This window comes from Pelmatolapia mariae, linkage group LG2 (assembly GCF_036321145.2).
Source record: "Pelmatolapia mariae isolate MD_Pm_ZW linkage group LG2, Pm_UMD_F_2, whole genome shotgun sequence".
Classification (NCBI taxonomy): Eukaryota; Metazoa; Chordata; class Actinopteri; order Cichliformes; family Cichlidae; genus Pelmatolapia; species Pelmatolapia mariae.
Genome location: NC_086228.1, coordinates 37,145,466 through 37,153,360, shown reverse-complemented (window position 1 = coordinate 37,153,360; position 7,895 = coordinate 37,145,466).

The window sequence follows — 7,895 nt, the reverse complement described above, 5'->3', positions numbered from 1 at the left end:
TATTTAAAGCATCAACAGTAAAAATGTTTTTTTTATTAAAACAAATCTCTGACAGTGTTTTTCTGTTATACACAATGTTTATGGATGAATGTTGATGATGTAGTCCATTGTACTGTTTCAGATATATGGAATTAAGATCATTTTACATTTTTTTACCTGTGACATTTCAGAAACAGGTTCCTGATAATGTTTACAAATCAGCTGAGGCCAAAGTGAACCGCTCATACTGAACGAAGTGTTCGAAAGTCTTTGTTGTTTCTTTTGTTTGTTGATGTCGAATAAGCTGCGTAACACAGAGCTGTCATAACACTGTAGAAGAGTTGTCAAATTATTAACTTTTATTTCAGGATTCAAATAAAGTAAAGGTCATAAATACATGTGATAACTTTCAGAATTTGTTCAGTACAACATCAACACTATTGGGTTTTCTGTCTTGTGGCCATTAATACATGAACTGTTATGATCTGAGTGGTTTTTATGTGCCTCCTTTAACATTGTGTGTGTGTGTGTGTGTATGTGTGTGTGTGTGTGTGTGTGTGTGTGTGTGTGTGTGAGAAGTAATTAACACATCAAAAACCTCAGGCAAGGTTGTATTATTTCATCTTCCATCACAGCATTAGCATGGCTAGAACCAATATTTGTTTCCATTGCTAATTAACAAAACGATTAAACAACAGATACCCCCGAGCCAGATTTTCTAATTTAGTGTTTTGTGTAACTAACAATGAAAAGTATAAAGGTGTTGAATTCAGTGTTGCATATTCAGCACATGTATCTTTAATTTTTGGTTTTGCAGAAATCAAAGAATCCTATTACATTTTTTCTTAGTCATATTAAGAAAATTATTCATGTAGAGGGAGAAGAAAAATGGTGAAGCCGGGCTAAAAGTTTGGAGGTGTCGTGAACACTACTACTATTGAAATGCACAAAAAGGACAAGCGTGAACACAACACTGTTAACAACTTGCAAGCATATGCAGAGAGTGATGTTAAAACTGAACGTATGCTGACCCGGGCCCAGCAGCCAGAGCCTGAACTGTAACACGTAACAAAGGCAGTGATGAGCACCCAGGCTTGTAGCATTGTAGCCGTCTACTTGTACATGTTTCTGCAGCAGAATTTCAGCAACAATCACTTTGAAGTTTCTTTGGGTTATTTTTGTTCTTAAACTTTTCTTTGTATTGTCAACTTTGTGTTCACATTAAAAGAAACCTTGTATGTGTCCTCATTAGGTTTATATTGTAACACATCCTGTAACACAAAACTAATGTAAGAAGAAGTGCAAGGAATCATTTTCTCTGGGGCAAAATTAGGTAAAGTAAAGAATTCAAAAATGAATTCAATAAAAATGAAATAAATAACAAGTGATTGTAGGTGGGCGGGAGGGATGAACCTGGCACCTTCAGTGGCTGACAGTGGGGACTTAGCAGCAGACATCATTTTGGTGGTGTTTTGCTATCTCAGTCTTCAATCATCTTCTAAATCATCAGAGGGGTGCAGCTGCCTGCAGAGGAAAATCTTCTCATGGTTTGGATAAAACTGATCCAGTTTCCTCAAAGTGTTTTAAAGTGCCACTCACTGCTCCCTCTGAGTCGTGATTTGATGCTGAAAAAGCCCTGTGGCCTCAGAGCACCAATTTCACTTCTCACACTTTCATTTAGTTCTTATGTGTAGTTGAACAAGTCTCTGATGAATGCACCAGTAAATTCTCTCTGAATAGCATCTAAATTCTGCCTCACTGAAAGCACAGATACTCAAAATTTGCATTAACTTTATTGTTCACCTAGAAATATTATATGATCTAAAAGATTTCTTTTTGTGACTCCTTTTGATGTGCTCCCAGGGTTTTGGATGCTGTATTTCTAATACATCCTTAAAAACCTAGCACAAGTGGGCAGTCTACATCCATTTATGATAATTGGTAGTGTATAAGTCAGAGAACCCATAGCCTCCTATTGAAGAGAAATGTGCTGGATTTGTTGACTACTGGACTCATTCAGCAGCTACAGAAGCAGCAAATACTGGGCTGTATTTGTTTCAAGGATTAAAGCAGTTTATTTCAAAAGCACAGAAAACAAAGAGAAAAGAAACAGCGTGCAGCATGTTCTTAGAGGACTTCAAGGACTCCCGTCTCACAGTACAGTGAGTATGTAGCAGTTATGATCAACATGATACCTTTCATTTTCTGTCAGCTAAAGAGACAGAAAGGTGATGCATGACAGAGGTAAGAACAATGCAGGGACAAAATGTACCTGAGACAAGTTTGAAATAACAGAACAATAAACATGGTGCTTAATATTCAGGCAGATAAAAGTCAGTACTATCTCACTTGTTTCATAAATAACTGAAGTCTCGTAAGACCTATATTTCATAATATGAATTACTCATGAAAAAAGCAATTCAAGAGTTATTATATTATTACTTCTGTAACTATAAGAATTAAGTATGAAAACAGTAAACACTGCAGAAGTAAACAAGAGGGAGTAAACCTCCTCCAAAGCTGCTCTATTCATTTTGTTTACTTTATCTTTTTAAACGTACTTTAACAAGGTTAGCATGATGATAGAGCGGTTTTATAATAGAGTAGTGGATCAGAGGTATTGATCAGAAAATAAGTGAGCACACACACACACACGCACACACACACACACACATATATATATATATATATATATATATATATATATATATATATATATATATATATGGATGGTTAGGGTAAGCAGCTAGGGAAAGCATTATGTCAATGGGATGTCCCCACAAGGATAGCAAACCAGACGTGTGTGTGTGTGTGTGTGTGTGTGTGTGTGTGTGTGTGTGTGTGTGTGTGTGTGTGTGTGTGTAATCTGCAATTGGCAAGTGTTAAGCTGTAACACTGAGGTCAGAGGTCAAATGTGACACATGGGTGGAAAATATAAATTTGATATTTACAATCATCATATACCAGTATCATTTTCAAAATGTTGCCAATGCTAACAAAAGCAGGAGAATTTTAAGCAAAGTTTTCAAGAAAAAAGAAAGTTCGACCTTAATTCACCCTGAGAGGTCAGAGGTCAAATGTGACATGATAATTAGAGTCTGAGGCATCGTTGCTTTAATGTCTATATGATGTCAAAACAACCAATGACAGTAGTTTTCTTATCACTTTGACCTTCAGATCAATCTGTTGACCTTGTAGTTGAGGTCAGAGGTCAAATGTTACTTTATATTTTAAATCTTACGTGGTACTTTTCATCTGTTTACAATATACACACCACAGTCTACAAGACTCTTTGTCAACTTTCAACAAATAAATCTTGAAGTTCACCTTGAACACCTTGGTGGATGTAAGCAAAATGGATTGTTAACTTGACCCCACTCTGCACCCTTGCAAAGTTTTATTATAATTCATTCAAGCTTTTTTTTTTTTTTTTTTTGTCTGTCCCATTTGGTTCTTTAGCCATCAGAATTGTTGTCTGAAGACCAACAAGGATACCAAATGGATTTATTTTGCCAAATGGATCATCATGGCACGCAGGACAGACAGCGCACAATGTGCTTTGAAGTAGCAGCTAAGAAAGGTGTAGTTTATGTCTACGAACAGTGAACACCCGTGTGCACACCTGTGTGGATCAGCGCGCTTGTATACAAAAGGTTTCCCCGTGTAACGGTCTGCTAGAGGGTGTGGAGGGCCATAGCCCCATCCCCCAGGGCATGAAGCAGGCATGGAGGAGATCCAGGCTCCAGACACCAGAGGCCCCAGAGTGCGAGAGCCCAAGGAGTACCACCGGAGGGGCATCCGTGCCACCCTCCTGGGAAGGGCTGAGGAGATCCCCAGACGAGGGGTCACCCAGTAGCCACTGAGCAGAAGCCAGAGAGGGCTGCACCGGCGTGCCCATCGGCTCTGCCGGCAGCCAGCTGTGCCAGAGTAAACCGAGTCGCAGGCCCCGAGGCCGGAGGCCCGAGGGCCCCCTTTGCCCCGGAAGAGGCCTGACCGAGCGACAGGCACCAGGCCCCGCCAAGTAGCCACCAGGAGTGAGCTGGTGCATACCTGAGCGCCCAGCCCCGGACACCAAGAACCACCAATGCACCAACCCCTGAGTGCATCAGTTACCGGCAGGGAGTGTGGTGAGGGGAGATAGGCCTCCACACTTTGGAGGGCCTGGGTGTTCCCAGGGAGGTGGAGTCTAAGACCTGACCTGACATATAGACACAGACAAACAGGCACACACAGACACAAACATGCTTTCCCACCCTCATGCACACATATACAAACACTCAGCACTCACCCAACGTAGGGATAGACATACATGGACATGTACACACAATCATACTCCCCAAACATACTCTATACCCCGGGTCCAGGTACCCTCACCCCCAGAGGGGGAAACGGCACCCAGACCCAAGAGAAGTGACCCTTTCCCCCGGGGTGGTGGCAAGCAGACCGCCCCAGGCTCCGCAGCAGCAGGGAGGCCAATCGGACAGCCAACACCTCCTCCCAGTCCCCCGCCCCGATGGCTAGTAGAGAACGGGGGTGTGTGAAGACCCCATACCTCCCTCCTCCCGCTCATGTGTAGTGTTGCTGCGTGTTGTTCTAAAGTGCATTTAAAACAAGGGAGGGCATGGTGCTGCTGCCAGCGAGCATTCATTCAAACTTTTTAAGCTTGCCATGCACACAAACACAAACTCTTTGTCAGATATAATTATTCTATGACACATATCACTGATTTCCATAGATTTGTAAAACATAAAACAGAAGTTGTTTAATTAGAAACTACAAGAATAATTCATAAAACACCTTTCAGAGAAAACCTTAGCATCCAGGCAGGGTCAGGGTGAGCAATAAATGGGTACATGCTGTAGTCACATATAGTGTGAAACAGTACTTAGTCTCTTTAGTGACCATCAACAAGGAAACTCTGAATCAGGTCTCTTTATAGAATTTTACCTTCACCAACAGAGACTGACAAAGAAAAATGACTCCAGAGGCGAATAACGTAAAAATAAAAGACTGCACATAAAAATCAGAACAACAGCAGTTGCTGACATCCACACATAGTTGCTGACTCTTGTCTTTGAAGTTCAGCACTCTTGAAGAAGTACTTTAACTAAGTATAATTGAGCTGATAGAAAAAAAAATGTCACTTTGACATTTGAAAGCTATGTTCTGTCATCCAGTTACTGTAATGGAAAGGAAATTTTGCGGAAGCTTGAAGGAGGGAAAGTAGAGAAACCTGACATGGAAAATTATGTTGGCACATGTAAATAAAAAGTGCTCTTCTCCATGACTACGAATTAGTGTCAAGCAAAGATTATGATGCAGAGCAACCCTTCTCCATTTTCTGCTCTTGTTTCTGTCAGTCGTCCAGTCAATCTTACTGTCTGCGCTTAATAAAATAATCCTTCATTCTTTGGTAAACAGTTTGACCTGATGAGAATCCATCATGGTTTTTTTATGTTTAATAAAGATGTTTAGGCTTTGCACTGACCTTCAGAGTGCTATGTATGAACATTTGATCCAGTTAATGCATGATGAATGTTTAACACACATGCTACTTCTGGCAGTGGGTTCATATATCAAAACAAGACACAGACTCTGGAGCCGTACACCTTGTAGTTTCTATATTGCCATCTACCCAAATATTTGCTAATTAGCTCAGAACAAACATTACAACAGAGCAAATCTGAAAGCAAATCAGCCCGAAAGGAAACGCCTGGGTATCGTCAAGGTCAGTGGGGTGCAATGGGACTCATGCTGTTGATGCGCCACTCAGTCTCTGAAGACACTTTTAGTGCTTTTACGTCAGTGTTTCACATCGAGTGTTATTCCATCCAGGAATGGCAGCAGAAAATGCTCAAAAGTTGGGCGAAATAGAAAAAAATAAGTGTACTCATGCTTTGGCATGAAGGCGGAGCATCTGTTGGGATAACAAGCCTTGAGTTGAGTTGAGTTGAGTTGGGTGGCACTGCTATTTAGTTTTATGTATTTATTTATATAACAAATCACAGCAACATTCATCTCACATTATATTTTAAGGTAATGACACCACAATAATACAGAGACAAGCCCATATGCCGCAACTGCTACTGCAGTGGTATCGTTCAGGATGCCGAACACTTGAGCCAACTTTGGCATTAACCACTGCTCGTTCACTCTGAAAGGTGAAGCTGCTGGGGCTTTCTAATAAGATGGGTTTCCAAACTGGGACCAGTGTAGCCAAAAACCACTCGTGCTACTTTCTTAGGCTGTGGCTGCCATGGCCCAATAATCAAAGCTGTTGACAGTGAGACAGATTCTGTATTGTATTGATTCTTTCACCTTTCACAGTAGTTTATCGCTCTGTCATTACTTCCTGTTAATCAGTCAACATTTTGCTTTCAGTTGCCTCATGTTTGGGTCCTCCAGTACTTTCATATACATAACTCTCCAGAAGTATTTTACAAAAGAAACTTGGTGGTTTTGTGGTGTTTTTTCAATTATTTAGACTTTGTGACGATGTTACAGACATGGCCTGGTATCGAAGTCTCATGAATATGCACCTTTATTAGTTGATCGTTGACAGGTGAGTAGCAGGGAAACATGCCCACACACACACACACACACACACACACACACACACACACACAAACACAAAGTGAGAAAAGCTAGCGGAGAAAAAAAGAAAAAAGAGGCACAAGACACACAGGGACCCTGACAAAGGTGGCATTCATCAGGGTGAAAAAAGTGCTTTTCACAAAAAGTTTTGTTTTATCACATCTATGTTACAAAAAAGATTTTTTTAACAAAACTTGTGTTGTTAAAAGAGTGCCATAAATCTGCGTGAGGGCATTTGCATGAGCAAACCTGCTGTTCAGCTTGAACCACATGCCTCCTCTTTGTTCCTCTGATGAACGACAGTTCCTACTGATACATAAAAAGTGGCAAAAAACAGAAAAGTTTGCTATAAAAATTTGATCATCAGTTCAGTTTTATAATTGAATTCCAAACCCCGGCTCATTCGATATTACGCACCACTCAAAGTTCGTCCTCTGCATTCTTTCTTAGCTGGCTGACACAAGCTTGTGCTTTTCAGGACTCTGTTTTTTCTTTTTTTTAAGACTCCAACTTTCAGAAGATGGAGAAATGAAATGAAGCCATTTGTGGCACATTAAACCAAATCCATGTCAGACATTGTGCCTCTCACTCCCTAGGCATAGCAATTTAGGCATTTGGCTCTGAAAATCCTGGCAAAATAATGTAGCTGCAGCTTTTATCGTGTGATCCCCAAGAGCCATTCATTCAGCTAGCTGTCAAATTATACATGTACTGAAAAAGCACATAGAAATCTGATCCGCTGAATCACCACATTTATAAAAGCCCCAGGAGTCATAGTCTCAGTTTGTTTGCTGAACTCATGAAGGTGGATATGTGGTTGGTGAATGAAGGAGGATAATGAGTGCTTTTTGAGCATACCGATGGATCAGTTTCATACTGTGATGATGAGAGCTGCTGTGAACGGCTCCAACTATTTTACATACAAGTGATAAAATATGCAATTAGCTGGACCATCCATCTCACCCATTATGCATTTATACTCTGAGAGTAAGAACGCATTGATTAAACGCACCACCGTGTGTTGTATTCCAGGGTTAGAGGTTTTGGTAGCCTGACCAGCTGACAGAGGATTTCTTTAAATCACCCTGCCGTTCTTCAGCTGAGACGTCATGAATCATCCTTAAATGTTCGGCACGTTTTGTAGTTTTGCTTCTGTATGCCACCACTGTGCAGTCAAACAGTCAATATTTGGTCAAAATGCAGACTTTCAGCTTCATTCAAAGTGTTTTGCAAAACTATTCTGTTTACGAATTGCAGCTATTGTTATGTCTTCCATGGTGTTCTTCTCATGCATCTCCAAAACTATTTCAAGGTATTTATTG